The sequence below is a fragment of the Protopterus annectens genome, chromosome 8.part0 (genome assembly GCF_019279795.1).
Source record: "Protopterus annectens isolate FY-2018-M chromosome 8.part0, PAN1.0, whole genome shotgun sequence".
Lineage (NCBI taxonomy): Eukaryota > Metazoa > Chordata > Ceratodontiformes > Protopteridae > Protopterus > Protopterus annectens.
In genome coordinates, this window is record NC_056741.1 from 281,887,418 (window position 1) to 281,911,554 (window position 24,137).

The 24,137-nt window shown below is 41.8% G+C and overlaps 1 protein-coding gene across 1 annotated transcript in view; it reads left to right on the top strand.

The window, feature by feature from the left end:
- The window catches only part of BCAN (brevican), a 923,936-nt gene that overhangs the window by 102,225 nt on the left and 797,574 nt on the right, over positions 1 to 24,137 (top strand). The window lies entirely within an intron of this gene.

Here is a 24,137-nt window from a genome sequence, read left to right on the forward strand (position 1 = left end):
TACACTCCAACATTACCTTTAACCCCAACTATCTCTTACCTAAATACCACAGACTCTCCCACCTTAAGTATGTATATCCTACCAATAAGAAACTAATACTTCAAATCTTTCTAAAGAACCATTTAATAACTAAACCTAATCTTCTTCCATTACAAGATGGAGACATCCACCCTAATCCTGGGCCAGCTTATCCCTCTCCCAAAACTAATTCACCTAAAATCTATGACTCCCTCCTTATTGGACACCTAAACATTCATAGTATAAATAACAAAATAGCTCAATTACATGCCCTCCTTGATATTCATTTGCTTGACATACTGTGCCTCTCAGAGACCTGGCTCAAACCAGAAACAAAAGACACTGAGATCACACCCCAAGGATATAGCATAATAAGACTTGACCGACCAAAACGTAAAGGTGGTGGAGTAGCAATTCTTTTTAAGAATCAGCTTAATATCTCTACTCTTCCAGCCTATCCTACCCCAGATTGCAAAGTAGAAGCCATCATAACAAAACTCCAAATAAACACCAAGAAATCCCTTTACATTATCTGCATCTACTTACCACCAGGAAACAATATACCCATACTAGAACCCTTTCTCAGCTGGGTATCTACTACTTACCCCCAAGAAACTATAATTCTAGGTGACATCAATGTTGACTGGAACACTATCAATGCAGATAATCCTTCCTCTCATATGAACCTATATGGTTTCACCCAGACTATTACTTCAACCACTAGAATCAACAAGCCTAACAATAAAGAGAGTATTTTAGACTGGATACTCATAAACAAAATCAAACACGCCTACAAAGCAGGAACCCTGCCTGATGATATAAGTGATCATGCTTTAACCTTTATTACTTAGAGAAAGAACTGATTTCCCAAACCCCCTAACATTCAAAAAATACGCTCTACTAAAAATTTTAACATAGACCTATTTCAAAATGAACTCAGCAAATGCAACTGGAGCCCCCTGAAATCTCTTCCCCTTGAAAATGCAGTATCATACTTTAATACCACTTTTTTATCCATTCTCAACAAACATGCTCCTGAACGCACCATCAGAATGAAACCCAATATTGCTAATTCTCTCCAGAAATAAAGTCTGGGCGAAATGGAGAAACCATAGAAATTCCCTTGACCTTCTTCATTTCCGCCAACTTAGAAACTCGACTAAAAAAGCAATAATTACTGACAAAAAAACCTACTACTGCAAACTTCAACAAACTCATCATAACAACCCCAAACAGTTTTGGTCATCTATAAATAGACTCCTCTCCCCAGGAACATCCAAAACTCCCACCCCTCTCAATGCCGACCCAGATACTCCCCACCTCACTGCAAATGCTTTCAACTCTTTTTTTACTGACACTATTCTATCCCTAGCTAAACAACTTAGCACTAATAACTCCAGCCCACCTATAAACCAAAGACACCCTTCAAATAACTTTAAAATACAACCTATTCCTACATCTTTCATCTCTAGACTTATCCACAAACTGAAGCCTTGTACCCCTTCTGCTGACAAGCTCCCTTCACTTTTTCTCCAAAAAGCTGCCAAATAAATTGCATATCCAGTATCTATACTGATAAACAGGACAATCCAAGAGGGAACCATCCCAGACATCTGGAAAATATCCCATATTATCCCTTTACATAAAGGTGGAAACTCCATTGAGTACTCAAACTATAGACCAATTGCCCTCCTTTCTCCCTTAGCAAAAATAATGGAAAATGTATTCACCAACAACTTTTACAGCATCTCTCTCAAAACAACATAATAGCAAACTGTCAACACGGTTTCAGACCACATCACAGTACTACCACTGCTCTCCTATCATTTATAGATACTATCAACAGGAACATAGCGACAACCTTCTCTCTTCTGCTCTCTTCATTGACCTCTCTAAAGCTTTGATATGGTCAACCACTCCATTTTAATTAACACTCTTACATCCCTCTCCTTTGATAATCTTGCCATTAACTGGTTTACATCCTACCTTGGCAATAGACAGCAAGCAGTTCGTTGGGAAAACCAAATTTCCTCACTCACACCCGTTTCCATCGGTGTACCTCAGGGCTCCATTCTAGGACCTCTTCTCTTCTCCCTGTTCATCAATGATCTTCACTTAGCAATTCCTCAATCTACCTGCATTCAATATGCAGATGACTCCACCCTTATCTGCTCTGCTTCATCTCCTAATGAACTTTCATCTATTACTCAAAATGTCTTCAACACTGTAGAAACTTGGTTCACCAGGCAACCTCCTCCTCAATGCCAAAAACTAAACTTCTCCTTTTCTCTCCTAGCACTAGGTCCACCCCTTGGACTTCACCATCTCCTCAAATAATGCCACTCTCATTGCTCCTGATCCAACAACAAAATTATTAGGAATAACAATTGATAACAACCTCTCCTTTGACCAGCATATCAACAACACCATTAAAACAGTCAATAGAAAAATAGGAAGCCTATATAGAATTAAACCTTTCCTAACATCATCATCCAGAGCCAAGATTGCCCACTCTCATCTTTTGTCTACTCTTCTTTATGCCTCACCAATTTTTACTAACCTTAAGAAAGCCAACCTTAACAAACTGGCTACTTGCTACAACAACATTGCCCGTTTTGCCACTAGTAACCCTTTTAGAACTCATCACTGTATTAACCTGAAACTTCTAGGCTGGCTTGAACTACAAAACCTTCTGTTAATCCCTCAACTCACTATTGCCCATAAAATCTTATACCAACTAAACAAAACCCCTATTCTTTCTAAACTTTTAATCCCTTATAACAACCTAAACTCCATTCGCTCATCCAGTAAACTTATGGCTACTATAACAAAGACTTATAATTCTGCCGGTGACTCTCTCTTCAATAATACTGTAGGAAGGAACTGGAATCTGCTTCCTAGCGACATAACACTTACTACATCTATGCCTCTCTTTAAACACAAAATCAAAGATTACTTCCAAAGCCACTGGCTCTGTTCCTGTTCAAAACCTGGCTAATCCTTTACCTCCTCTGCTTTCCTACTACTCTGCACTTTCCTACTACTTTACTTTCCCTCTCTTTACTGTATCTGCTTCAGTCTACCTCCTTTTAGAGTATTTTGTTTCTTCTTTCCTCTATGCTAATCTCTCACAACTTTCCCTTCTCTTTTCTTATACTGCTTCCCTTCCTCCTCTCCTATTTTAGTGCTTCTCTTTCTCCTTCTGTTACTAAGATTAGTTCTTTATAATATTATTAATCAATTTTGCTCTCTGTTTTGTGCCTTGTTCTTGATGTTATTTCAGCTACTTAATGTTATTTTTAGAAATGTGATCCTCTCTTTGTATATATCTGTTATTGGGTACTATATTTTTTATTTGTCTTTTCATCTATGATGATTTTGTCCATTTGCTTGTCTATTGTAATGTTTTTTGGTCAAATTTATGTGGAGCTTTTCTCCCCGGGCCTCTACTGAAAATGGAAATGTATCCAGCTAGACTAGCCCGGTCAACAAATGTAAAATAAAAATAAATAAAAATAAATAAAATAAATAATGGCCGTCTTAAACATAATATATGTAAGTCTGAATTTTCAGTCATTCAGTCTTCACATTCTAGGACTTAGCATTGAAAGTCCTTACATTTTAAATAGCTGTGTGTCCGCATGTGTGTGTGTGTGTGTGTATGTGCGTGTGTGCGTGTGCGTGTGCGTGTGTGTGTGTGTGTGTGTGTGTGTGTGTGTGAATGCATGCATTTTGGGAGGTGCCTGTGCTACCTCTTTGTGTGGGCTGGTAGGAAGAACACTAGCATGGTCAGTCCTAAAGGAACAGTGTTCAGTTTAGAGACATTCTAATTAGCTTATAATGACATGATAGCTACTAAGGATGTGTTTCTCTGAGCAGCTTTGTCATGTCTCTGAATCATAAATTCTCACTCTTACTCTAATTTACTAATCTACCTACTACTTAAAGACAAGCTGCACTTTAAATCTGTGACATTAGAAAAAAGGCATACTTTTCCTTCTAGTCCTAAAGTATCACTTATATGGACATTTTAAATGGGCTGATCTCAGTCTTGCCTCTGTGATACTCCTCTGGTAAAAATTGTGTGATCTTAGTGGCCTCTGTTATTACCCTCTATGTCCATTGTTCTAGACAGTATTTTAGCCCTACTGCGTGCAACTACCCCAAGGCTGTCTCGTGTGTTAGCTAATATTCTGTATTGCCGCATGCCAAATACCTTGTGAAGCCTAGGTATGCCGCGTTGTCTGCCCACTTCCTGTATATTTAGGATAGCTGCTTATCTGCTTACTTTTTTCTTTTTTTTTAACTAGCCCAAAATCAGACCAATTGTACAGCAGTCTGGATAACACTATACACACCTTTGCATTCTGTGTTACAGCATAAGCAGCAGGGGCGGCTCGTGGCATAGGGCTGCCGGACTGCAGCCCCCTCAAAAAGAAAAAAAGAAAGAAAAAGAAATGAAAAAATAAAAAAAATATTTTTTTAAAATTCGGACTTGGCGCATGCATAGACCGAGTCCCGGCTTATCGGTCTATCGCATGCTCAGGGCAGCCGTCCCCATAGGGGAACACAAGGAGCGTCTGTGCAACTTTACAGTACAGTGAACCGCCAGGATTATGGGACGCATCCGGACTGCAAGAGGAGCAGCAGGGACTCGGGACAGTGCCTCAGGGATCTCGTCGGCGTCGGGAAGGAGCATGTGGATCTCGCGGGTCTTCAGTATTGCGCGGGAAGGATGTATGGACGTTAACTCTGGATGTATTCATTCAGGATTCAGGTAAGGTGCCTTTCAATTTACAATGTTTATTTTTCTTTGTGTATGGTGCTTGTGCTTTACTGGAGTTTGTGTATGGTGCTTGTGCTTTACTGGAGTTTGTGTATGGTGCTTGTGCTTTACTGGAGTTTGTGTATGGTGCTTGTGCTTTACTGGAGTTTGTGTATGGTGCTTGTGCTTTACTGGAGTTTGTGTATGGTGCTTGTGCTTTACTGGTGTGTGTGTGTGTGTGTGTGTGTGTGTGTGTGTGTGTGTGTGTGTGGTGTGTGAAAATGCCCCAGGTGCTTATGGTGGTGTGGTAGGGAATGCCTCAGGCTTGAACCCTGTACCCTGTATGCAGGTGTTAAAGACTTGAGTTCCCTACCCACCACCATTTGTAAAAATTTCAGATTTTACCTCATATTTGATCTGATCTGTTCCTCATAATATCTGTGGTTTGTAAATGTTGTAATGCTTGATATTTGATGGTGTAGTAGTAGCATTGTTGCCTCACAGCTGCAGGTTCTTGGGTTTGATTCTTGGCTGGGGTTCCTTCTTTGTGGGGTCTGTATCTTCTCCCTGTGTTTGTGTGGGTTTGCTTTTGTGCCCTCCCATGTTACAAAGACATGTCTGCATTATTTCTTCCTGGGCCTCCGCTGAAAATTTGTTTATTTGTTCCAAGTCAGACTGTCCTGATTAAAAATGTTAAATAAAATTGATAGGCATTTGAATTTCAGACTTAAGGGTTTCTGAATGTTTAATTCCTGCGTATTTGATGGTGCAGTGGTAGTATTGTTGCCTCACAGCTATAGGTTTTCTGGTTTGATTCTTGGTTGGGGTGGCTTCTGTGTGGAGTCTGCATCTCCTGCCTGTGTTTGTGTGGATTTGCTCTGGTGCCCTGCCATTTTACAAAGATGTGTCTGCAGTTTTAATCCCTCGTCTCTGCTGAAAATTGTTTTGTTCTGTCCGCAGTAAATTTGACAGGCATTTGAATTTCAGACTTCAGGTTTCTGAATGTTTAATTCCTTGCAGATTTGATGGTGCAGTGGTAGTATTGTTGCCTCACAGCTATAGGTTTTCTGGTTTGATTCTTGGTTGGGGTGGCTTCTGTGTGGAGTCTGCATCTCCTGCCTGTGTTTGTGTGGATTTGCTCTGGTGCCCTGCCATTTTACAAAGATGTGTCTGCAGTTTTAATCCCTCGTCTCTGCTGAAAATTGTTTTTGTTCTGTCCGCAGTAGAATTGACCGGCATTTGAATTTCAAACTTCATGTTCTTCAGAATACATAGTAGCACAACCTTTTTTCTAGCAATTTTCTAAGTTTATAAGATGAATATTTTAAATTTGTCCCTATTTTTGGGACTGTATTCCCCATTATTGGCTTCGTCCAGGTTTTGTGCTAAGGTTGACAGCTATGGCAAGAACTGAATTCACTGAATATGGACTGTAGAATTGTGCATATTTACTGATAAAGGTGCACTGTAGAATTGTGCATATTTACTGATAATGGTGGACTGTAGAATTGTGCATATTTACTAATAATGGTGGACTGTGGAATTGTGCATATTTACTAATAATGGTGGACTGTAGAATTGTGTATATTTACTAATAATGGTGGACTGTGGAAGTCTGAGTAGACTTTTTATGATAAATGTTCTCAACTGGGCAGTTTTGCCATTATGGGTGCATATGTTTTGTTTCATTGCTTACTGGAAAAATGTTCAAAACAAATTTAAAACACCCTCTAACAAGTGTACTGTATTGTACAAGGAATATAATTTTAGTACAATGAGGAAGGTGTATCAAAGAGCACATGTATGTTTCATACGCAAGTGGCCTATGATTGAAAACAGCCCAAAATTAATCTTTATCTGCCACTGGCAAAATGTATTTTCTTTGAATGTGGGTTTCAATGAATGTGAGTTTCAAGGGCAGAGAAGTTTTAATGCTAAGTTTTCATTGTGAGACTGCATTGCTTTGTTTAACAGATTACTTAATGTTTGTGCTGTAAAATACAAAATAAAACTTTCAAATGAAGTCCAATCATTGAAGTAAAGCAGTATGCACATTAGTGTTTATGGTAAATGGAGTGAAATAGCCAAGTAATGGTTAATTGGAATGGCTGCAGAGGCTCCAGTTCAACCATTATTTTGTCAGGGGGGGAAGGGCAGCAAACTCAGACAGGCCCAGCTGAACTATACCTCCCAACTGTCCAGATTTTCAAAGAATGAATAGATTTTTGCTTCTTATTTTTGGTTTGTTGTTCATAAAATTTGTAGTTTTAATTCCTAAATGATTTGCCAGAAGTCACTAAATAATAAGTTTCAGACTTCATAACCTTCATAAAAATGCATGTTAAAGTAAGAGCCGTTCTATCAACTGTCTCAATTTATACAAGAGCAATTTTTAGTACTGTTTATATGTGCCCCAATATATTTGGCCTTGTTCAGATTTACTGCATTAACAGGTTGAGAGGTACATGCAAATAAATTGCTTTATAGAATTAGGCATAGCCAACCTCTCAACTGTCCCCAATTTTTGGCTCAAAATGTTGCTCTTCCCCTAATAATCCCTCCATAAAATAGCAATTTTGGAAGAAAACATGGAGGGTTTACAATTAAGAAATAACTGTAATAATCAAAGTTATAGATTACTTGAAATGCATGTAGATTCTTTTATTTTGTCAGCTGCTCAAGGTAGCAGTACTAATATTAAAGTGTCCCTTCTTTGACAGGTAGAAGCTGTATTGTGTGTCTATTTTATATTTTGCATCACATTTTGGTCCATTTTCATAAAATTGTGTTTTTGGCAAATTAGTGACAAATCACTAAAGACTGAAGTTAGAAAATGACAGACATTTGAGTTTCAGATTTTATACCCTTCAGAAAATTCATACTAATGCAAGACCTATTCTATTATCTTTCTAAGTTTATTAGAGCAATATTTAAAATTGTCCTTCTTGTTGTGCCTTTGTCCCACTTCTGTGTATGGCTTTGTCCAGATTTCTTGCTCTTGAAGTTGAGAGGTATGACAAATGTGTCAGGGCCATCACAGTCAGCCAGAGAGATTTCAAATTGTGACATGCTTGTTGCACCCCACTCCCCATGTAGTGACTCTGGATGTGTCCAAGCAAGGCAAGGAGTAGTTGTATCTACCTTGGATGGGAGGACACACTGCATAAAGTACTACAGTGGCTTTTCATCTGTCCTTGATTTTGCAGAATGGTCTGGTTTCTGTCATATTTTTGTACTGTTGATTTATGCTTATTACTCAAAGTGCCTGTTGCTCTGTGTTTAAGTAGCAATGCTTTAATGACCATAAGGTAAGCTTGTCTGACATCGTAAGATGCAAGTAAGCTTTAATAAGCATACTGTTAAAGAATTGCCAACATTGAAAGCCTTTCTGTTGTTGCCATGCAGAGAATACTTGACTAGATAATGTATAAGCCTTGGGTATTAAAGGACAGGATTCCATTATTTTAAAAAGCTCATTACACTTGTTGGAGACTTCCAGTCATCTCTACAGGCTTTACCCGTAAACTAAACAGAATGCCAATCATGTGTGGTCCATAACCTGTACAGTAATCCTTTAAGCAATGTATCTTGAGCTTGTTTCTTGTTTGCTTTTCATTTTTACTTTTATCATGTTTTCCCCATGAAGCGTTGTCAGGCAGCAGGTCTTTTGGATAAGAAACATTTTTACAAGTGGGGGCATCACATAGATTTCTACTTTCAGCATGTTGCTTGGTACTTTAATAAAGCTGAATATATTATAATTAGAACTGCAGTGCAAGGAGAAGTAGTTTGAGTTGAGTGCTTCTGGTTTTTCTTATACTTGATTTTGACTGGCATTCCAGTAATGTATTTAAAAAGTAATTTATTTTTCATGCCTCACAACCTTTTGTTTCCATCTAGATATTAAGTAAGCTGTCATGCAGCCAATGCATTGAAATATTTTTATTCTTCTACACTTATTTTTGTCTTGATTGGACTTTCATAATGATGGTTTGCCACCCAGGGCAGCGTATTTAATTAAAGTTAGTTTTTTTGTGGTTTTGTGCATAGCTCCTCCCCTTTGTGGTTGACCACACCCCTTCCCTTTGACCCCGCCCATTCAGCGTCTCCTGCAGCCCCCCTGTGATTTGAAGTCACCAGCCGCCACTGATAAGCAGAATGCCAGAGTTTGTGAAAAAGCACTTCAGGCCAACTCTTTTTGAAGAAAAGTATCATTAAAGTGATGTAATCAAAACCAGGACTGGCAGAAAAAAAGACTCTGCTTTCCATCAGCAAAATGGATGAGTATATGGGTTGACTGGGCAGAGAAAGGAGTAGAGAAAAGTAGGGATAGAGGCAGTGCAGGGGTGTGGCTTTGGTCCATTTTTTTTTTGCCCCAGGAACAGGTGGGTACTCAATGTATATTACCTGGTTACTCAGAGTTCTTCATTAAATTTATCTGATGTGAATTTCCTTCTGTGAATTTATCCTGACATATATCCACTGTGGGTCTATATCATATGATCTTATTGCACAAATTGTGAATGCTCATAATATCGTACGTACCGGATCTCAAAGTGCTTTTTCTGAGATCGCGGTACAGTGAAGAATAGGATATTTGCCCTTTCCTCACTGTAGTGTGATCTCGGAGTTGGAATATATATTTAGCAGGGGGTGTGGCACAATAGGAAGTTCGAGGTTCGGTATGTTCGATATTATGAACGTTCGCAATTAGTGCAATTTGCTCATATGATATAGACCCATCCACTGTACCACTGGCATTTGAATATTTCTGGATTCTTTTCTTTAGTAGTGATGCCATAAGTTTTCCTACAACAAAGTACAAATTGACATGCCACTAGTTTTTAAGCTCAGTCCTGTTGTCACTTATATGAAGAAGTACAACATCTGACATTTCAACTCTTCAGGAACTTCAACGTTTTGTATAATTTGCCAAAAAAAGTTAAACAGTATTACCATTTTAACTCCCATATTTAAGACTAATATGGTGAATCCCATGAATCCAGTTAGGTGTAACACTGAGTCCCTTTCGTAATGAGTGCTTAGTTCCATTTATCTTCTTCATCTTTCATCATTCAGCAGAAGCTTAGATGATTCCACTTTCTGGCACATTTATACTCCCATTTTGATTCACAACATACTATAACACATTGAGTATATAGCTGTAACATATGAGATGCCAAGGTGTTTTTTACCATTCTCAGAATTTGGATCACAGTCCAGTTGTTGTCAGTGAAGTTTTGTATTTGCATACCCAAACAATACTTTATTACCTTGGGAATGGCACAATGTTTAAAACTGTCATAAATATCAGGGATTTAATTCTGCCATTCAAAGCCACCACTGGGAGAGACGTTTGGTCTACCTTATAACCAGAAAGATGGTGGATGTCAAGAACTCCTTTCAGAAGGACAAGAAGGGGGATCCTTCTCACAGCCCCAGGCACAGAGTGCAATATCATCACAAGAACAAACACTCAGAGGACAATATCTGGTCTATATTTCCAAAAAGAAAGTTAGGCATTAAGGTGGCCTTTGCAAGTGCTGAGCTCTTCTCCTTCTAGCTAAGGTCTGAACCCTCAGTAAACCTCTGAATGGGTGGAGAATTAGGTTACTGGGAGAGGTACATTCCTGGCTCTTACCCTGGGGGCTATATCCTGGGGTTGTTGTGCTGTACATCCCATTGTTGAGTCACTGGAACCTAGGATCAGCATGTCTGATCTCAGGAAATGGTTCCTCAAGTTACCAGTTCATGACGTGGTATTGATTTGGGGAAAGGACTCTCCACCTGGGACTGGCCTCCAGACCCTGTTAAGTTGGCAGGTTACTGTTAAGGAAATTTCCTCAGAATCATCCAAAGACTAGGGCTGACATCTCAGAGGCTTGATGTCAGACCGATGTTTGACGTCTTGTGGGAACTTGATTCATGGATGGGTGATTGCATACCTGTAGAGTATGGTGTGAAGCTGGTACCTAGCATAGTGCTGCCTCCACAGCATGAACTGACTTCATAGGCTTGCTGTTATAAAAGGGTTTCATATTTCCCAACATACAGAATGTGAGTCATTCACAAACTTGCCTTTATGTGATACTGCATATGAGCTTACACTCTAGAGTAATGGGGAGAATGGTGCTCCCTCACACAGTGGCACTTTTGAGGAGTCATACCACCCTGAGGCCATCGTCTTGGGGAATGTCTGTGATAATGAGTACAGTATCCCTTCAACTGCACCTCTGGATGATCCCGACTTTGACAAGGTCGTCAGGCTCATAAGGAACCGTTTAAACTGGTCTTAGTCTCCTATTCCATCTTGCAATGCCTCAAGGAGTTTGTGTGGAAGAGGCCTGAGGAATCTCTGGGTACTTCTCCTCCAGAGCAGTTATATAAGATGATATCTAAGTGGTACGGAGGTACCTTGATCCTGTCTGTTCGGCTCTAAGGAGTTAGGTGCCATTTAGAAGTGTGTGCCTAGGTGAGTAGAGTAATGAACTAAGAATCTTCATGATGACTATTCTGTGATTACTTTGGTCTGGCACATGTTCTAGAAACCACAACAGTATCCCACCCTGTCACCTAACAAGGAGCCATATGCTTTGAGTTGCTGTAGCAGGAGAGTTTACACCTTTCACATATTGGGGCTTAAGGCCCTCAAAATGTCCACCCACATGTCTGGGTTTGTGTCCCACTTAGTGAGGAAAGTCCTGGGAAAGCTTAAGGACCTGTTGCTGTCTAGGTTCAAGGAGAAACCTGTGGAAGCTTTGTCTAGGAATTTTACAGTGGGCTATCATTTTTCCTTCTGCTACTTTGATTATGTAAATGTTTTTATTAAACTTACAGCCCCACATTTGTTGTGCACTCATTGGTTTTACTGTTTTCCCCGAAAGAGCAGTTCAATGGCAAGATCCTGGATGTGCATGTCTTGTAGGACTGGGTCAACAACATCCTTTGGGGGAAATAGGCCCTCACTTCTTTGGAGGGCCTTTAGGATCCCCCTGCTTCCACTTTCGCATTTTCATCTCATAAGTCTAGCCAGCCCTAAAAGGGAAAGAGGCCTTCTTGCCACTCAAGGAAGGCACTGAAGCGGCACACAGTTTTGCTTTAGCCAACTCTGGCTGAGTTACCTGTAAGGATAGCAGCACTAGTCACACCACCACAGTTATGACTGTGGCCTGGGACTGGCTATGGGGACATGGTTCTCTGAGTTTGTCCTGGTCTTGAAAATTATCAAAAGAGAACAGTGGCTTTAGGGAATGATTATTCTTGATCATGATTTGGAGTTTATCAGTCTTCCCACACAATGTCTGTAACTTTTTATGAGCAGAGGTGGGGATTTATTCATGCATTTCCTGGTTCCCAAGTGGACGGAAACTGTCATTTTTTTTTAGACATCAGTCACTTCATATGTTGTTGCTTTTATGTTGGGAGGTATTTTTTGCATGATTATAGACCACAGAAAGGTACATTACTGTCTTAGCATTTCACACCCACAGAGTAGTGATAGCTGCCAATTAAATTGTCATGTTTTTTCAAGGTCCTCTGGAAGTTAAGCACCCTGCATCATGACCTGTTCACCATGGAAGAAAGTGGGCGTCCCCTTATTGTACTCTGTTTTTCAGGGCAAATGGGGGATTGGGGTTGGTGCATTCTACATTCTGTGGTAGGGAAAACTTTTACAGAAATTTCTACAGTTCCCACTTCTTTTTTGTCCTATTACAAAATTATGTGTTTCTCACTGGTTGATGAAGGCATGGTTTCAGGAAGTGATCTACCTGGTAATTCAGGAAACATTCCCAGGCTTATTCAGGGATGGTCCCCCCATAACTGGAACTATCAAGTGATTCCATCTCAGGGATTAGCTGCTCATGTAAACTCCCTGATCACAGATGATTTAAAAGCTGAGGTTTCAGAGGTAACTGACACAAATAGGATGTTTTCTACTTGGCAGACACAGTGCTGTAAGTGGAATAAGTTTTCACTTTGGACAGAGAAGTACCTCTTATTACCCTGCTACTTAGTTTACAGGTGATTTTGACTCATCTCAGACAGCTCTATGACTTTGATCTCAGTTATTCCATTGATAAGATGCACATGTTGGCTGTTTCTGATTATTACAACCTTACAGAGGGCAGAGTGGTTCTCTAGTGAGTACTAGGTGGCCAAGCACTTCCTTAAGGGATACCTGCATCTCTTTCCTCCTTTGAAGACCCCCCCCCACATGATTTGAACTTAATGGTGCACAGGCTTGCCCATCCACCATTTCATCCTGTTGGCTTGCATATTAAAGTCTGCTTCTTTTTCTGGTAACCATCACATTTGATATCAGAGCTTCAGGCCCTCCAGTGGTGGGAACACTATTTGATCTTTCACAGGGATTAGATGTCCCTTAGGTTCAACCCACATTTCTTTCCAAATGGGGTTTCAGATGTATTCACAAATCCGCCTATTCATTTCTTGGTTTTCATTACAGAGGGAGAATCTAGTGAAGAAATGAGCCTTTCACAACTTGGATGTTCACTGCTGACTCAGGTGTTACGTCAAAGGGGTGCATAACTTCAGAATGATTGACATGCTTTTCATCTCTTTTGCACCCAGGAGAGAAAAGGCCATTGCTGCTAAGCAAAGATTTTTTAAGTGGATTGCCAAATGCATTATTTTTTTGCCACCAGACTGCAAACTTCATGGTGATTAATATTATGGTTAAAGCCTACTTCATTAGGAGGATAAATGCCTCCGGTGCTTGCTTCAGGAGTGTCTCTTTTGTAGACATCTGAACCATTGCCACTTGTATTCCAGTGCAGCAGAACTAATCTTATTTGCATACATTTTATACACACACACACACACACACGCACACACACACGCACACACAAACACAGACACACACACACACACACACACACACACACACACACACACACACACACACACACACACACACACACACACACAGACACAGACACAGACACACACACACACACACACATATATATATATATGTATATATATATATATATATATATATATATATATATATATATATATATATATACAACTAGTCTGCTACACAAAAAGTATTATTTTAATCATTTAGTCCTTTCAGGTCTCATATAAGATTGACAAAAGGAATCGCTGCTTAAAATAATGGAGAAATGCCATAAAACTAAATTGCAAATTGTACTTTTTCTTATGAGATGCCTGTTAAATGGTTAACATTTGTAAAGCTGACACAGACTGTTAGATTTCTTTGGTCCAGTCTCTGCTTAAACTTTTTTATGCATATGTAGAAAGATAAACAAATTCTTCTTTCGTAGACCTCTGCAGTTCTTTATTTTGTTTTCATATGACCAAGAAATGAAACCCTGTTCCAGTCATTTAGGCTTGATATTAAGTCTCCTTCCCTGACTGCTATGCTATGATCAAGTTTATTTTATGGAAAAGGTAGTGAAGATTGAATGAAAAGTACAGTCCTTTTGGCAAAGCAGGGTGTCACAGAGGGATAAAGGTCAGAAGTTAGGTCAGTAGTTCGCATAATGATTAAGGTGTTGCTTCAAAGACACAAGGTACAGGGTTTGATTCTTGTGAAATATGGATAGTCTTAAAAAGGCCCATGGGGTTGATTCTTGTGAAATATGGATAGGCTTAAAAAGGCCCCTGGGGTTGTTACCATAGTAATCACCTGTAAACCAACCAATCCTGTTTTGAATAGCAGACATGAGTGCTAGAAGCAACAGCCAGGAGGGAGTAGAATTAAGGGACAATGTCAGTTTATCCATTTTAGGAAAAAGCTCAGCTTAAGTCCTTTTGCCTGAGCTTCAGCTGTCAGGTAAACAGGTGGGTGATCATGAGGTACATGAAGCCAACAAATATAGTTTACCAAGGACAGTATGCTGTCTAGTTTGGGACAAGGATGGGCTGTAATACTCATCTTCATGTATAGGCCCAACATAGTGGTATGCAGTGTGTTTGCCGAGTGGCAGAAGGCAGGGGTTATTGACCTTATAAGAAAGCCAAAGTGGCCATGGATGCTGGCTCACCAGGCTAGTAGCTGTCAGCCTCCACTGGTGGACATATAAGTTAGATGACTCCAATAAGGCAAACTCTACATGGCGAGGAAGGCCCCCCCCCATCATGTAGTGATGTGGCTGTGAGAGGATGGTGAAAATGGAAGGATCCCTTGCGACTGTGGGACTGGCATGACTGAGACTAAAGAGGACCATAAAAAAATATTGACAAAACCGATACCAAGAAAGAAACTGAGTGGTTCTACTTAGTGTCATGGTCCCATTTAACATGATAAAACAGCAGTTACTTTGGACTGTATTGAAACATGTTGTCTTTCCATTGGAGGTTAATAGACAACACCAGTAAATGTATTTTGAAGCAGAGCTTATATGTATGAATAACTGGCCAATTTAAGGATTGCAAATTGCACTGGACAGAGATGCCCCTTCTAATCACCATTTGCTATTTTTCCCTTATAATTAATTTAGTAAGTGTTCTATAACTTGGAAAGTAAGATTATAACAAAGAAAGTTTTTCGGGAAAATATAGTACTTTCCTTAACAATCCTGGAAAATCCTATTAGGGAGATGGGAAGAAAACTGCAGAGTTTACTATACTTAGCTAGCTATGAGATAAATAACACAGAGATGATACTGTATTTACTTCAGTCCATGTCAAACATTAAATGAGAATAAGTCCAATCAAATAGTTATAAAACATCTTTTATACGAAGAGAGGAAGTAGAACAATCCTGTCAGCTAATGGGAATCATGTATTATTGCTCCCAGCAGGGATGTTATTCTCTTATATCTCTTCTAGAAGAATTACAGATATAAACATGAGATGCACACTGCACAAGAAAGTTTGATGGAGGAAATGACATCTTCATTTCAAAGAACGACATACAAGTTAGTATCAAATTCAAAACATACGCACTCAGGTAAAAATATTCCTGCACACACCTTTAACTTATAAAAATTGTACAATGTTCAGTCTGTTTATGGGAGTAATACTGCTGCTGTATAGTTTTTTTTTTTACAGTTATTCAACACAAACTTACAAAAACATATTTTCTTTTCACTTTTTTGCTTTGTAATGCAGATAACTGCAGAATTTGATGAAATGAAACAGAGCAATCATGGAGTAGAAAAGTAGCAGACAAATGACTGCTTAAAAAACAAAAACATTGTCTTGCTTTAAAATGTAAATGAACTGTGTAATAGGACTAATGCCCTGAAGATAGTATGTATATTTGAACCCTTGGACTTCACTCGTATAGTCAAAGCTGACAAATGAGAAGTAAAGCTCAACACATTTTCAACTCCTCGGGACATTTTGGGAATTTATAGTCTTAAAATCAATAAACCCGATACACAGATTGACTTGAAGAGATAACTGATACCTATTTTTCCAGAAATTTCTACAAGTTAGGCAGTGTTTTGCAGCAGAAGAAACTGCTTATTACAATATGTTTAAAGCATGACAACGAACATAAATCAGACAGTGTCATTATAAGGAGGTTTCAGAAATGTTGTCTATGTACTCTCAAAGAAAGCAGCTATTCTGAATGCTACCCAATGAATGCACAGAAGATCTGGCATAAGAGAGTAGGACATGATGATATAATCCTTTTCCCATCACATTTAGGGGAATTTTGGTTTAGAACAATGTAAAAATTAGTAATGACTAATTAGATTACTGCAGACACATTACTGTAGCATGAAACATCCAAATAAGATGATTAACAAGTCTTTTTTTTTCACTTTCTAGCTATAGTGGTCTTTTAAGACAATATGTGCAGAAGACAGGCCCCCGGATTCTCAAAAGATCGGTGCAGGAGCTCAAGCAGACAATACGTTTCCAGTGCAATCCAGGAACAGCCTGCAGGGGCGTGCATGAGCACTCCTGCACTAATCCTGCATGGGCTAAGCCCTGGTATGCAAATCGCCCCATTTGCAGGAGAAATCTATGCAAATGAGGTGATTTTGCAATCCAGGAAGCTTGCAACAGTCCGTGCAAGACTAGATCTGCAGAAATGTACTCAGTAAGTAACCGAGTACATTTCTGCGAATTTCAAAACGGAGCTGTGACAGGCCCAAATAAAGGCTGCATATCATGTATTAAGCATGCCAATAGCCAAGTAAAAGGCCATTGGCATTGTAAACAAAAAAAAAAATCAACTTATATTTTTTTAGCCGATCTTGGCTGTTTAAGCGTAGGGCAGTGGCACGCAAATAGGATCTGGGGGAAAATAATAAAATAAACCTAAAATAAGCAGTTTAACTAAAATCAGTATTCTGACATATAAATCAATGACAGGCAGAAGGCAACCTGGCCAGTGAGTAGTGGTTGCTAAGGGGGGAGGCTCAGAGTGAGACATGTAACTATAAATTAGCAGGCAATCCTATACAAATGAGGGGAAGGATAGTGAATCCCACTTTTCCCCAGCATGTGAGACAGGTCCCAACAGTGTAAGAGCAGGAATAGCTTGGTGCAAACCTAGGAGTTAGGTGACATCATGGGTGTGTGTGTCAGGCATACTGTAAGCGGATTGGAGCCCTGTGGCGTGGGTTTGCTCTTGCTTAGCTATGTTAAGCTAAGGGGTGTGTCTAAACCTGCTTAGCACTCTTTACAAAGCCTAAGCGGGTGTGCGTGCCGCGCATCGGGTTTTACAGTAAGAAAAAAGAAGTTAAACCAGGAAATAGCAGCAGTGGACACATTTGAGCACTCTGTTTGCACGGCGCACCCCCGGGCTTAAACAGGAAGGCAATGAGAAGGGAAAACAGCAATAGGAAGGTAATCTAGGAGAACTAGCTTAGCTGGCAGGTGAAATGTATCAGAATCAGCCAATTACACAGGCAGCAGACCAGCCCAGCCCAGAACACCACTATAAACTAAGCAAACACCTTCCCCTCTGTTTTTTAACCACACTCATCACCACTGGTGTAAGCAAGCGGGGAACTTTTAACACTCACAACAGCAAAATGATAGGGGCTGTATTAGCTATCATACAACAACTTGTGGAAGAGGATGAGGGTGGTGACGATGTAAATGCTGTCCACCAACCCACAGTGAGGAGACGGTGAAGAGTGTACAGACCCAGGGTAGCCTACCAGGGGCTACATGAGCTGGAGATAGTGGAGTGCTATAGGATGGACAGGGACCTCCTACAGCAAATTGTTGAGCTCTGCCGGCCACACCTGACAAACAGAACTAACAGAGTGGAGCCCATCCCAGTGGATACCAAGGTATTGGTAGGCCTAAGAATACTAGCTACAGGTGCCTTCCAAAGGCCAACTGGTGGTATGATGGGGATTTCACAGGCATCAACATCCAGAGTACTCCGCTAGTTCCTGGCTGCCATGTCAGCACATGTCGGTGAGCACGTATATTTCCCCAACACTTGTGAGGCATTTGCCAGAAAAATCCAAATGTTCCACCAAATAGCAGAATACCCTGAGGTATTGGGTGCTATAGACTGTATGCACATACGCATCAAAGCACTACCCAGTGAGTGAGGTAGGGTCTAAATCAACCGCAAGAGCTTCCCCTCCATCAACTGCCAGGTCATGTGCGATTCCCAGGGCATAATAATGAATGTGTGTGCTGGCTGCTCTGGAAGCTATCATGATTTCCACATCTGGCATCTGATGCAGCTGTACCAGAGATTTGCCAATGGGGACATCCCTGAAGGTCACCTAGTTGGGGATGCTGAATATGCACTAGAGCCTTGGCTGATGACACCCATCAGAAATGCACACACACCCGAACAAGAACTCCATAATGAGGCACACGCACAGACCAGAATTATAGTAGAGCATGTGTTTGGGATGCTCAAGTCATGGTCCCGGTGCCTGAACACATCCGGTGGAGCCTTGTAGTACTCACCAGCTACATGTACTCCAAATTGTCCTTGTATGTGCCATGCTACACAATATGATCCTGCGGAAACAGCTGCAGCAGGAACAGCACGGGGCAGGGTCACACAGCCCCCCACCATTGCCAAGGCCTGCACAGGCACAGAGTGACTTGGAGGAGGAACAACCTGAGCGTGCCCCAGTAGGCAGAAGGAGGCATGCCCAGTATGCCCTAGCCTCGGCAAAGAGGAAACACATAGCACATACACTGACACAGAAGGGACCCAGAGAATAACACCTCTCTCTGACTCTCACGTACAGTAAAAGGGATGCTAAACATCACACTACCTGTGCCTAACCATGTGTAGAGAGTGTACTATGTGCATCCAACAGAGGCAGCTCTGCAGCACCACCCTCAGTACTGGGACACCCACAAGGTAAGTGACTCACACATGCCAGTCGGGGGGGTCACATACCCAATGACAGTCACAGCCAGCAGGACAGGCATAGACAAACACAAACAAAGGCTGTGCTATGGCCTCTGAATGAGGCCTATGGGTAACCCCCCCGGCCTACACAGACAGACTACAGCAGGTCAGGCAGTGGTATGTCAGTTCTGACGGGTAGGAAGTCAGAAACTAATATGTAGGTAATTAAAAGTTATGATCTGTAGTACACTGGTATGCCTCTAGTCAGCACGATAGGTAAGACAACAGACTGAAATGGAGTACCCGACACACCAGTACAGTCCTAGCAAATGTGTACAAGTGTCAGGTGTGCCCCCCACAATCCTGTGTAGAAGTGTAGAAATAGTCAGGTGTGCCCCTCCATCCTATGCAGAAATGTAGTAACAGTCCATGCCAAATGATCAATGGATACCCTGCAGAGACAGCATGCTACCTGTAGGTGGACAACACAAAGGTCAGCGCTGCAGTACAAACTACCTGTACTCGACCTACACATTCAGTACAGATGGCCATACTGGGCATGCCCACACACTTAGAGAAATGAAGGCAATGTCAGTCAACAACATACTGAAAGGTCATGCTGGGCATGCTCACACACTTAAAACACATGAAGGCCATGTCTGCAAACACCAATGGACCAGACATATCTGGCAGCCACAGATGTTAGTGCAGACACTCCTCAGTATGCACCACTCATGCTTTGCACACACTGTGGATAGGAATACAGGCATATATGTAAGGACAACACACTATAATAAGCCAAAGGTAGACAACTTTTTTAAAGTTTTTTGTCTATCCTTCTAGCATGTCGAGGGATCAGTTGCTAGTGTCCTCTCCTGCTCAGCTGGTGAACCTGGGAATACTGAGGCAATGTTACAATTGCCTCATGTACACAGACAACCCTCTCCTCCTCCCACAAAACACAAATACATGCGAGAGATGCAACTATACGGCCAAACTGGAGGCTGAGCTCTCTCAACACAGGACTGGCAAGACCAGTCAGGAGGAGAAGGTTACCACACACACTATAGACCCAGTCTCACATAGCACCATTACAACCTCAAATCATACACATAAACACACAAAGACATACTCGAGGCTCTGATCAAAAATCTACCAAAACAGCAGAGGCCACCAAAGCAGACACCCAAACAACCACCACCTCAGAACACAACACCTGCAACACATAGACCTCACAGTCAGAGTGTCAAACAGTCACAGCCCTTAAGGCCAAACACAATGCCAGACACACTAGTCATTGGTGACTCCATAGTCAGACACACTGATGTCCCGCTCACCAGACTGAGTAAGGAGAAGGTCACAGTAAGCTGCCTGTCGGCTAGAATCCGCCACATAACGCAAGCACTCAGGTCTCTCAACAGCAAGTACAAATATGACTCAGTCATTGTCCACGCTGGTGTAAACGACCTGAGACGTACCTCCTTGGACTACATGAAAAGAGACATTGAGGAGCTCTCTGACTATGTAGCCCAGGCAGGTATGACCCTGACCTTGAGCAGTATCCTACCTTCACCAAGAGTGATGCCACAATACAGAGATAAGATGATCAGCTTTAACAATTGGCTTAAACACTGGTGTCATTCAAAGGGATCCAGTATCTGTCTGCCTGGGATGACATGCTGGACAAGCCACGCTGCCGCAAGGGACGGCTTGCACCTGTCACCCTGGGATTCCGGATATTGGCAAAGGCTCTTGCCACCCCATAGTGCCTTTTTAGGCAAGGCTCAATTTCTAAACCTACCACCCTAGAACACAAAAAGGAAAAACTAAGGGTAATGCTGCTCAATGCCAGAAGTCTCAATCTCAAAATGCACGCACTGAGGCCCTTCTCAGTATGGAGAACATCGATGTCTGTGCTGTGACAGAAACCTGGTTCAAGGCTCCTGAGAGCACCCCAGCTATCAGGTTTTACCTCATATCATGCGTTCGCCCCAAAATCCGGACAATACCAAGAAAGGAGGGGGTATCCATATTCATTAAGGACACCCACACCTCAAGACTGGTGGCAACGACGATGCATCGGAGACCATCCAGGTGCAATTAACCATAGGCAAGACTGCTCTGCAAATTGTAGCATGTTACAGGCCACCCTCACAAACTCAGGAACCTCACATGGCCTTCCTGAAAACACTAGAGGGATAAATGTATCACCAAACACCATCATACTAGGTGACTTCAATTACCCTAATATAGACTGGGAACACTACTCAAGCCCAAACACCCTAGCCCAAAAGTTCCTGGAATTCATAAACTCAAATGCCATGGAACAACTAGTCACCATCCCCACAAGAGGAGATAACATACTTGATCTCATCATCACGAACATGGGAGCACAATGTTCAACACCGAAGTATACCCCTCACTGGTGAGATCAGATCACAAACTAATCTCGCTGGAGGTCCTCATCCCACCCACCTGAAATAAAAAGACCACAGTAAAGAACTTCTCAAAAGCCGACTTCACACTTCTAAAGACTAGTGTGGTCTCCTTTAAGGCCCCGAGCTGGTGGAAAACAGTACTCAAGCCGCTGAATCACTTACAGGCCTTCTACCAGCACCTGCAGGACTGCATGGATAAGGCAATCCCAAACAAAACAAAGACTCTTAGTACCAAAGGCAAGCGTCCAGTCTGGTGGACCCCAGCCATAAACAAACTCTACAATAAAAGGAGGAAGCTACTACAAGATACAGCAAAATCCTTAAAAGGTAAGACACCCTTGATCACTATAAGTAAAAACTAAGAGCTCTCATAAAATCATCCAAAGCAAATTTCGAGAGAAAAATAGCTAAAGACTCAAAAGACAATCATAAGGCCTTCTTTAGCTATGTTAGACACCTAGAGGAAACTCCCAGATATGCTCAGAACTAGTTCAAAATGATGTGAAGATTACTGATCCTACAGACATTGCCAACATACTGGCTGACAGGTTCAGTGCAAACTTCTCCCCTCCCCAAAAGGAGAGATATCTATACCAAACGATTGCAGCCCCCAAACATCTCCAGCGCCCAAGTGAGAACTGCTCTCTCCAAAGCAAAAACACAGCATCCATGGGACCTGATGGTGTCCCCGGCTGTGTGCTCCACGAACTCAATGAGGAATTAAACCCACAGCTAGGACAGCTGTTTAATCAAAGTCTTACCTCTGGATACGCACTCCAGGAGTGGCACTGCAACTGTGGTCCCACTTCACAAAGGCGGTGCCTCCACCGACCCTGGAAATTACCGCCCATTAGCCTGACAAGCCTTATCTGCAAAGCCATGGAGAGGATCATAATGGACCTCATAAATAAAGACATAGGGAATTTGCAGACTTTGGATCCAACCCAGTTTGGCTTTGTCAAAGGCAGATCATGCCTTTTAAACTTGGTTGACTTCTTGAAACAGTCACCAAAGCCATTGACGAGGAAAGGCAGTCCATACAGCCTACCTCGATCTGGCTAAGGCCTTCGATACAATACCCCACTCGGGTATCATTGAAAAACTCATCAGCTTAAATGTTAACCCATACATCACAAGATGGGTTGCAAACTGGCTGAGTGACAGAACCCACAGGGTCAGAGTTGCTGGCGCCATGTCAGACTCAAAACCTGTCACAAGTGGTGTCCCACAGGGCTCAGTCCTGGGCCCACTCTTGTTTGGCATCTACTTTTCCAAGTACAAGCAAACACAGGAGGGTTATGGCTGACAAAGTTTGCAGATGACTGCAAACTGGGCCATAGTAGAAAACACATCTGACACAGATATCCTTCAGAAGGGTCTCACAGAAACGGATAACTGGTGCCAGAGCCACGGCCTGAAGTTAAATGCCAAAAATGCATAGTCATACCCTTTGGGAAAAACAAGGTTACCCCTAGCTACCAAATAGGTGGCAATCCACTGAGCACAGAAGAAGTTATCAGGGACCTGGGGACCCAGGTTGATAGTAGTCTGTCATTCGACACCCATGTAGCTAAAGTAGTTAGGAAGACTTTCTACATTGCCCACCTTATCATGAAGGGATTCTCATCTAGATCAAGGGAGGTCATAGTCTCCTTTACTCATCACTCATCAGACCAATGATTGAGTACAATGCCCCATTTGGGATGTATCTGACCCGACACCTGCAGCAGCTGGAGAGGCCACAAAAGTTCCTCACCAAAAGGATAAAGGGTCTCAAAAATCTGTCCTATGCTGCCCGACTGAAAGAACTCCAGCTCTATTCAGTCGCTACGCTTGCTCAGAGGTGACCTTTGCCTAACATACAAGGCCATGTCAAACCCAGATTTGATGAATATGCTTCACCTCAAAAATCTAGATCCATCAGAGCCACAAGGCGGAGACTTAAACCTCGACACGGCTATTAATAGGGCGTGCTGGAGGGATAGATTCATTACCCAAAGACTCCCTATGCTGTGGAACAAAATCCGTACATGTGAGGCAGAGCACCTCGCTGGCCTTGTTCAAGAGAAATCTTGACCAATGGATGGGAGATCGCAGATATACCCCAGGGATTACCTCAGTGTCACTGCTCGACAGAGGCACAGCAAAATAATGGGTATAGTTCCCCATACTAAAGGGGTGGCGTAAGCCACAAAACGATGGGCGAGGCTTGTAAATGCCCTCGGGCAGATAGCCTAGTATAAACCTATGAACCTATATATAGATGTTTGGAAGAGGGTGACTGTGACAAGGAGCCATCCAGGCCTGTCCCACCCAGCACACAGGCAAAGGGCCACAACCACACGAGGGTTAGATGTCACTCACTGCAGATACTAGCCACCGGTATCTGTCAGCATTACAGAGTATATGGTGCACGTGCCAGCTGTGCAACATGACTGTTCAAGGAAGTAGTCATCTAGCAGCTGTATACACGTACCTGTGAAATATGACCCAGGTTGTGCCTGCATGTGGCGTGTCAGCCCATAGATGAATGGGTTATGGCCCATGCACACACACTGTTCTCCCCATAGCCCCACTATGACAAGCTTGTTGAGGTCATCCACTGTGAAATACACCTTTGGGAGAGTTG